At 37.7% G+C, this 9,738-nt stretch overlaps 1 pseudogene; it reads left to right on the top strand.

Annotated features, from left to right (window-relative positions):
* The first annotated feature begins 5,812 nt into the window (after positions 1-5,812).
* LOC103731387 lies at positions 5,813-6,565 on the top strand (annotated as a pseudogene).
* The last annotated feature ends 3,173 nt before the right edge of the window (positions 6,566-9,738 follow it).

Here is a 9,738-nt window from a genome sequence, read left to right as displayed (position 1 = left end):
TACAGCTCTTTCAGTTTCTCACTTTAGAACTTTCTCATTTTACTTGGAGTTTTTTCAATGATATACTGAGTCTCACATTCTCAAATTTAAAATTATCTCGATTCTGAAACCTGTTGTTTTGCATGTAAGCAACATGAATTTTAGTGTAAAAGATGGAGTGGAGGATGTGAGACCTTAAAAAGATCCAGCTGTGTTTGCCCTTGAGCATCTCCTCATCTAGCTTAGAAGAAAAGAAAAAAGGGCCAATTGTACAGAAAAACAAAACTACAAAACCCATGATACCACTTAATATTTTTTTAAAATTTAGATGAATAGGGTAACATATGCAGTTATGCATGTATATGTGCATGTGTGTACGTGTATGTTTGTACATATACATGTGCAGGCCTACATGTAAATATGTGTTTACACATGCATATACAGGATTATATGAATATGTGTATGTTAAAGTAAGGAATGAGTCTTCAGCTAAATAAACCCTGGAGGACGTACAGAATTTCAGCCCATGCACTGCCCAAGTGCTGGCACTTCCTGGTAAAGGGAGAGAAATTAAGGCGACCTGTTTTCCTGTTTCTGTGACTTTCGATGCCTTTGAATGTCCTCTCCAATTCTTTTCTCAAATATATTTGAGACATCTATGGTTGGCTTTTTTATGGGTGCTTTCTTACATTCTGCAGGACCCCTCAGGGCACATCAGATACAGTTCACCAGGGTGACACCACCTGTGCTTTCTAGATGGTTGCAGTGGCTTTGCAGCTAGGATTCTGCAGACGAGGGTGAGCACATGTTCCCCTTTCCACCTTCATTTTCATTGTCCCTCCTGGTGACTCGTTCTTCATTTAGAGGAAATATGTAGAGGTTCCAAAGATTTGCAAGGCATCATAGTCTTATCCTGGTCTGAAAAATGTTCTTTATATATGATATGACCACATACCTCTTTTCTTTGGAAGTATCTTGTGCTTTAAATAAAAGAAGGAAAATTAACATTAAATTTAGGGGAATTTAAAGCATTTGATAAGAAACAATTTCACTATTTTTTTTGTCATCACTCACTTCATGTAAGTTGTTCAAATATTAACTATAATTCAAATATCATCTAGATATTGGGAAGGGGAGACAGTCTCTTACAGGGATGGAACTCTTGGCAGGTTGCCCAGGCTCCAGTAGATGGATCCATTCTGAAGGACACTTGGGAACACAAATCAGACTCTATAGGACATACTGCATATATAGTAAATACATTGAATAAGGCTGGGTATAGTGGGTGGTGAGGATTGGAGAAGGGATCTAAATACCATCCAATTGTATGAAAATATTTAAAATTTATTTTATCTACTATTATTATTTTATGTGTATGAGTGTATTCCTTGAATGTATGTTAGTGCGCCCTTGTTATGCAATGTCCGCAGATGTCAGAAGAGGGGGCCGGATCCACTGAGATTGTGTTTCAGATGTTTGTTAGTTGTTGTGTGGGTGCTGGAACAAACCCAGGTTCTCTGAAAGAGCAGTCAGTGCTCTCAATCCACTGACCAGCCTCTTCAGTCTGAAAATCACACATTTAATAAAAATGTTAAAAAGTAGCTTAGCCATACAGTATTAAAATTACAAATGCATATTTATTCATAGCATAAATGAAAATAGGTACTATTAGATATCAAGGTCTTGAATTAATCAGCCTGTTAGATCTGGGGATCTTATTTGCAGAAATCTACCCAGGTAAAAGTATTAGGAATAAAAAATTGCAATGAATGCACAGGATTCTGTAATTTAATCTCTGCTGCTGAGAATTGAATTTACGGTCTTCCTATATGTTAGATAAGTGCATTCCAGTGAGCATCAGCAAAGAATCATTACACTCCTTATAAAGATGAACAATTAAATTCAGAGTGAAAGTCCAAAATTAGAGACATGGTTTAAAACAAATGTCTACTTTTGTCTCAAGATGATATTCATGTAAGTCTGATGGAATTTCTGGAGGAAAATTTAACAATAGTTATAAATAAAATTGTTTTATATTTATAATGACAATGAAATATATTGTAAAAATTCTAAAAGACTAGAATGGAAAGAGATTTTAAATGGCCCCAAACAACAGTGCGCTCTGAAAAATGAAGAAAAAAAATGATTCAGAGAAAATTATACTTGCACAAACCCCATCTTAAAGCAGGACCTGTGAGTTTCATAGACCATCATGTCCAATATTGCCAGTCATTTTTTATCTTGTCTTATAGAGACAGTCAGACAACGAGCAGTCCTCTTGGGGAAATAGTTCTATATCCTCTCTGAGCCAGCGAGGTGAATGCAAATAGCTCATTACGTCTGAATTATATGCATATGCGCGTGCGTGTGTGTGTGGGGGGGTGTATTTAAAAATTTAGCCAGGTATGCTTGCATACACCTTTAATTCCAGAACTTGGGAGGCAAAGGCAAGTGAATAACCTCTTTAAATTCAAGGTCAGCCTGGTTTGCATAGCGAATTCCAGGCCAGCTGGGGCTTCAGGGAGACTGTCTCAAAATGACAATAAATAGATTGATCGATCGATCGATCGATCGATCGATAGATACCTAGATGATAGATAGATAGATAGATAGATAGATAGATAGATAGATAGATAGATAGATGATAGATAGATAGATGATACATAGATAGATATAGATGATAGATAGATGATAGATAGATAGATAGATAGATAGATAATCAAATTTCTCACAAGGGGCTAGAGAGATGGCTCAGCAGTTTTGAATGTTCCAGCTCTAGCAGAAGGCCAAAGAGAAGACCTAAGCTCCCTTTTATTTAATTTCAGAAGGGGAAAGACTCAAGCTCTGTTTACTACAATGACCTTCCTTTATGCTTTTTGTGAGTATTATTTGGAAGAATTTAAATTTATATTTTAAGGGCTGGAGATATGCTTTGGCTGTTAACAGCACTATCTGCTTTGAGAAAAAACTCAGGTTTAGCTGCTAGCACCTACTGGTAGGTAATAACCATCTGTGACTCCAGTTTCAAGGGATCTGATGCCATCTTAGGACCTCTGTGGGCATTGCATACATGTGGTACATTTATACACATGCAGGCAAAAAATTTAAACAAAGTAAAACTAAATAAATAATTTAATAAATGAGATTTTATAAGAATATAGCGATATAATGATACAGATAGGACAGTACAGAAGAAAATTATTCCTCAATGTTACAGAAATATAGAGCCTCTGAAACCAGTGTTTTATAATCATAATGAAAAATACAACTTTTAGTAAGTTGATTCCCTTCCCTATAGAAGGAGCTTTTCCATTGACACCAAAGGTGTCAAGACTGGTCACACAGCCATTTTCTTTCCCTGCTCCTGGAAAGTGGCAGGATTTTATGTTACCTCTCTTCAGAAGGTTGAAAGAAAAATGTGTAGTTCTACAATTAGACTCCCTCAATCCCAAGAGTTTTATATCACAAATAAACAAAGTACAAGCATATATAAAAATTACAGGTCAGTTCCTGCCCCATTTCTCCAAGTTGTGTATCCTAAGTATGCTCTGTCTTCAAGAGGGTCTTATCTTCCAGTTCTGGGAGAAAACCAAGAACTATGGCAATAGCCTGTGTTATTTTGGGAGTCTTTTGTGCCACTCTCACCAACCACTCAAAGGGAGGTTTCTCTTGTCTGGGCCTGTGTTCCTTGCCATACAGTCCCAGATGACGCAGCAATTAAGAGTTCTTACTTCTCTTATAGGACTGAGAATTGGGTCCCAGAACCACATCAAGTGGTTCTCGACTGCCTATAACTCTAGTTCCAGGATCTGATGACCACTTCTGAACTTGGGAGGTACCTGCACCCATGTGGGATCCATAAACTCATGCAGGCATGCACGCACACACACACACACACACACACATTGATAAAATACAAATCTTAAAAATGTGTACAAAAGTGTTAGATTATCTTACTATTTCTCCCCATGGAATCATTTAGGCAATACCTTCTATATATAGTCCCTGTCTACCCTTAGGATATCTTTTGATTTGTGATGATCACTATGAGGCCAGTGAACCTTGTGGCATGCCTGATGTGCACTGTTTCATTGAACCTTGGCTAACAGACCATAGAGTTGTTATTGATACTATGTGGAGTTTCTGATATCTGGAGAACTCTGAATTTATCTCCTGCCCATCGTATGCATTTTTCCTTCACCATTATACAGTTTTACTTTATACAAATAAATTTATTTTCCTCAGAGGAAGAAACCTGGTAGGGACATGTCACGTATGTTTTCATCAGTGGGCCGTAAGCAGAGTGAGTGGAATGCTAACGTTTTTTGCATGTGTGATTCCTCCATGTTAAGAAGTACACGTGCCAATTTTCGTAAAAGTTTTGAGTCGTTCTACATTAAAAGGTAAATCATCAAATGCATTTCTGTTCCTAATATTACGTGTGCTTTTGTCTATGTCATTATTTTACACAAAATTGATCGCTGAAGTGCATTCTTTCTTTTATTTTGCACTTATAAAGGCAGAAAGAACAAAGGCTTATGGCACACTAATGATATTATTTTATGCATTAACATAAAATATTACTTTTGTTCAATCAAATATTAAAAGAGTCATTCATGGGAGCGAGACTCAAACATGTAAAAGCCAGTCCAGCAATCTCCTTCCTGTCTTTTGGCTGGCAAGACATTTATTGCTTGAGCAATGAACAGCATTTTAACCTTAACACTTGGATACCTTCTAATATTAAAAACCATCTAGTGGCTTCTTAGTAAAGTCAGTATTACAGGCTCAAATTTATGCTGTTTGGAATTACCAACATCTTCTGCCACCCTCATCCTCTTCCTGTCTGATCACCGGGGACTGCGATGACAGGAGTTATGCTGGCTGGGGCACGACTTGGTCCTGGGCTGTCCTTGTCTGTCCTTTGGTGCATCTCTGTGCTTTGTCCCTCATCCATTCTTCAAACACTGGGTCTAGTGGGGTGTACAGTTTTCACCCAGAGTCTGCCTGTTGAGTTTATACAGCATCTGCTATTCCTCTCTGCACTCCATTTAAACCTTCTGCAGGTCTCATAGCTTCTGTCCACACCATCTCACAGGTACAAAGACATGCAGGCTCTGTCTTCCTTCCCTGGGACTAAGCATCACCCATTGTCTTCCTCCCCGGAGGCTTTTCCTTCCTTCATCATCTACCTCAACCTTCCTTAAATTATATTTTCAAATGTTCTCCAATCAGTTAACATTTAACATTTGAATATATGTATTCTTTCCAATATTTGAATCTTTTGCAGATCCATACATTCTATATAAAGAAACTGAAAAAAAAGAAAAAACAAAACAGATCTCTCCGCAAAATCTCCTTTCCTGCACCCAACCCCCTTCTTTTAACTTCATAGGTGGTGGGAGTAATTCCCAGAGGTCAGTGTCTGAGGCACTGCAGTGGATCTCAGCTGCAGCAGCTGGGCCACTGGATGACACAGAAAATGAGCTCTTCTCAGAGTCAAGAGTGTGCCTGCTTGATACCAACCTACACTTTGAAACTCAATTCCATTGTTAAATATTATTTCATTTTTTTTTTCTCTCACTAGAAAACCCCTCAGGAATAGAACATCTTTGGATAGATGGAAAGAAATCTAGATAAGAATTGCTTATTCTGAAACAAAGCAAACAAAACTTTTTTTTTTTTTTTAAGTAGAAGGTGGGAAAAGGGACAAAAGTGCATTCTACAAGTTTTTCGAGTCCTGCAAAGTAACATAATGTTAGAAACATAAGACAGAGAAGCAGAGCGGAAGCTGAGAGCTCTGAGCTGCAAGTTGGGGGTCGGTGAGGATTCTATGGCGCCCGAACAAGAATCTGAGATGCTCCTGGCTTTCGTGCTGCGGAGCTTCTACGACCTGGGAGAGACAGAAGATGGAACAGGGCAGAAGAGGATCAGAAAGAAGAGAGAAAACCAGAAGAGAGCCGAGGAGGCCACAGCAGGCGTAGCGGAAGGGTCACCTTCTCTACCTGCATCTCTTGTCAAAGGCCAGAAGAGTGTTTCCAGCTTCTTTAGGGAACTCAAAGAGGAACTGAACTCTGCTCCTGCTGTGGCTCCCAAAGCCCCCTCTTCGGGACCTGCAGTCCTTGCTGTATCACCCTCCTCACTTAAAGAACAGCAGCAAGCTAGTTGGAGTGGTAGAGCTTCACAGCAGAAGTAAAAAAAGAAAACCCAAGTCAGATCAGGATGAACACACAAAGAATAAAACAAGGGCCCTTGATAAAGGCGTGGCCGTTCCAGAATTTAACCTAGAAAAGGCTCACTTGGAAGTGCACCGCCTTGGGATCACAGATTACAGCAAAGGAAAGGAAAGAGTCCTGGAACCAGAATGGGCCATCATGCTGGGGGCTAAGCCTCCCGAAAACAGTTATGTGATTTACAAGGTTTTGCAGGAGTAAATCAAAGAGAAAAGGGCAGCAATGGAAGAGGAAAAGAGAGTGGCCCAGGGCACAGATATTTTCAAGAGAAAGAAGAGACAAGGACAGGAGATAGGAAAGCCATGAAGTCGGCCCCAGCATTTTTTGACATTTCCTCTGAAGAGCTCTTCTGAGGAAAAGTTGGCTACCACTCTGCATGCCGGCCAGCGTCTAACAGCGTCTAAACTTCACTCCCCTCCTGGTGACTGGTGTTGGGCACAAATTTTACACTCTTGTAATTTTGTATTGTGGTTTACTGTCTAGTGGTTAACATTAAAATGCCTTTTGCTTTTTTTTAATGGGGGGGGGGGGGGGAGACAGGGACAAAAAAAGCTTTTTGTGAATTAGACCAGACAGTTAACTCCTTTGTTTTTGTGGGCTAAGTGGTGCAGGTCACAATTATTAAACTCTTTTGTAGTATTAAAGTAGCCACAGACAGTATGTTAATGAGTGGGTATAGTTGTGTTCCACTTACATTTTATTCTGAAAAACAGCCCATGGCATTGATTTGGCAAGTGGGTGCTCGTTCTAGTTTAAGACATGGAGGCTAACATTTAAATATTTGATTAGAGAAACCCCAGCCCTTTATCGACCATATTCTACTTCAAACTATTTTTTTTTTTTCCCTAGGAGGAAAAAAAAATTTAAAGCAATGAATTTGGGACAACTGAGGCAAGGTTTTGAAAACGAATTATTCTTTTGTGGTTTCAATTGTTCAAAATAGTGATTTTTTTTTTTTTTTTTGAGACAGTGTTTCCCTGTCGCCCTAGCTGGCCTGAATTCGCTATGGAGACCAGGCTGGCCTCGAACTCACAGAGATCCGCCTGCCTCTGCCTCCCCAGTGCTGGGATGAGAGGCGTGCGCCACCACACCTGGCTCCTAATAGTGATTTTTAAAGAACACTGACCTTAGTAATTTAATTTTCCTAACTTCATAACTTAGTTTTTATTAGTATAGTTATTCATTTCTCCTAAAACAAAATGACTAAAAGGCATCTTTTTTGGGGTTTTGGGGTTCAACAGTGGTAATCTCTTGAATTAAGCATTCTCAGTTGCTGTTGTTTCATGTGCAGTAACCGCAACATTCGTTTGAAATTCTTTAAAATCTTTAATCCAAAACCAAAGGAAAAAGAGGAACGAAGTACTGTTTTATTGGGAAAAGGATATTTGATTAAATATTTACATTAATATTCTGGCTCGTAATGTAATATAATTAGTCTCTATGGCATAAAATTAAATGGAATTCAATAACACATAATTATTTACATTAGAAAATAAAATGTTTATACTTTGAAGAAGTTAGCAGTGCCTTTTTGTATCCTTTAAAACTAAATGAACAAAACGAAACAGTTATCAAATTTCAAATTTTTATTTAGTTATAGAAATGGTACCAACATAACATGTTCATGCACACATGTAAATATATGTATGCATACTCTGAGTTACACTCTTGAGGGCACACCCAACAGTTCTTTACAGCTATCAATAAAATTACAGTTAGAAAGCACTGTTGATCTGAATGTAAATCAGCTCTTCATGTTTCTTCCCACATATCAAAGTGGGCAATCATCAAAGCTCTGGAGCGTCATTCCAAAGAAAACTGACTTTTCTCTTACAGCAGCAACTATTTGCCAATATTTCTCCAGATGGGTTGGGCCTTCGTCAGCCCATCCCACCTCCCTGCTGGGATCATGTCTGGTTGAACTTCTGCAGCTCTGCTGTCACAGCCTCTACGACTTCATATGTGCACCGCCCTGTTGTATCCAGAAATCACACTTTCACTGTGCTGATTTCAGTAGGCAATTCCCTGAGATAGGAACATTTTCTCTATGTTCAATTTAAAACACCAGAACTTGATCCAAAACTCTGCAGGCTTTGCTTAAGCAAATTATTTATGTTTTTGTTAATTTCCCATTTTACTCCCTTTACATTCAGCACTATTGACAATAGTTTATGTAGTCCATCACAACATTTTACAAATAGCTAACCTGCTACATTTTAGTCCTGGAGTTATTTGAAACAGTGCATCTAGAAGTTAATTCAAATACCTGAAGCAATTCTATTAGGTTTTGAACTCTTAAAATATCTTTTTAGAGAAAATAGACTGAGAAATTTAAATAGATATTTTTGACTGTTTAACTACAATTATTTAGATATGAAAATTTTAATGCCTCCCTGGTATCAAAAGTATCTATTGCAAGTTAATGTTTTTCATGTTTTTATTTGAAAGTCTTTAAATGCTTAACTTACTGGTTCTCATAAACTGACTTTTTTGAGATATTAATAGTCACTTAATTGATAACTACCACTTTGATACAGTTATCTTTTTAGCCTACACAAGAAAGGCATAAACAATGAAGATATCATGCAGAATTACTTAGTATAAGAATAAAATTGTATATTTATGAATCTCAACACAGCCCAAAGGAACTTGAAGTCATTTAAGAATTTGAAACTTTCTAAAAGTTTTAAGATATTTTAACTTCCTTTAAGAAACAAATTCAGTAATTATTAAGAGGTAGAGTTACTTATTCTCAGGCATTCTATCTCATATTATGAGTCAGAAAATCTCCGTGCAGAGTACAGGAGCAGGGAAGGTGATCATTGCTTGGAATCTCTAAGGGACAAGTCATTTCGAACCATGATGTTAAAGTGAAAATCAATAAAATATTCAGATAATCTCTAAAAGGTGTTGACGACCATTCTCGAACTTTTCCCCAATATGCTTTATTTTTTATAAACCTGAGCCACTGTTAACTGGTTAGGGAGAAGGTTTCCAGCATGAGCCAGGGCTTGAAAAGATGACAGTGGGTAAGAAGGAAGGAGGACTAAGGGGGAAGCATGTTTGAAAAAGCGACATTGAAACCAGTTACTTTGCTGACTTAAAACCTGAATAGAAACCATAAATAAATAATTTAATTCATTAATTAATGTGTTTGTGCATTTTGAGTTGATTTGGGGGCTTTAAACTGCTTCTTTCTTTGCACTCCAAATGAGCGATAGATGAATGCGGGAAGAAATATTATTAATTTTGCATTCCTTCATGTTGTTTTATGCACGGCTGCTTGCTGTGTGTAAGTTAAATCAAGCCTACAAGTTGTTCTCTCCCCATTTTGGCAATGGCAAATGAGATCCAGCATCTAGTGAGAAACTTATCCCAGATGGCTTAAAAATAATTGTAAGAGCTGGTTGTGAACTCCATTTTATTTATTTGCAAATTATTTTGTTTTCCATTGTGCCTTAACTCCCTGGTAACAATGTGCATGAACTGATTTTTAGTATATTATAAAATAAAACTATAACTAAAA

Source organism: Nannospalax galili, unplaced genomic scaffold (assembly GCF_000622305.1).
Source record: "Nannospalax galili isolate Female #2095 unplaced genomic scaffold, S.galili_v1.0 scaffold234, whole genome shotgun sequence".
In the NCBI taxonomy this organism is placed as follows: Eukaryota; Metazoa; Chordata; class Mammalia; order Rodentia; family Spalacidae; genus Nannospalax; species Nannospalax galili.
Note: the sequence above shows the minus strand (reverse complement) of the source record. Positions and strands in the feature narration are given on the sequence as shown.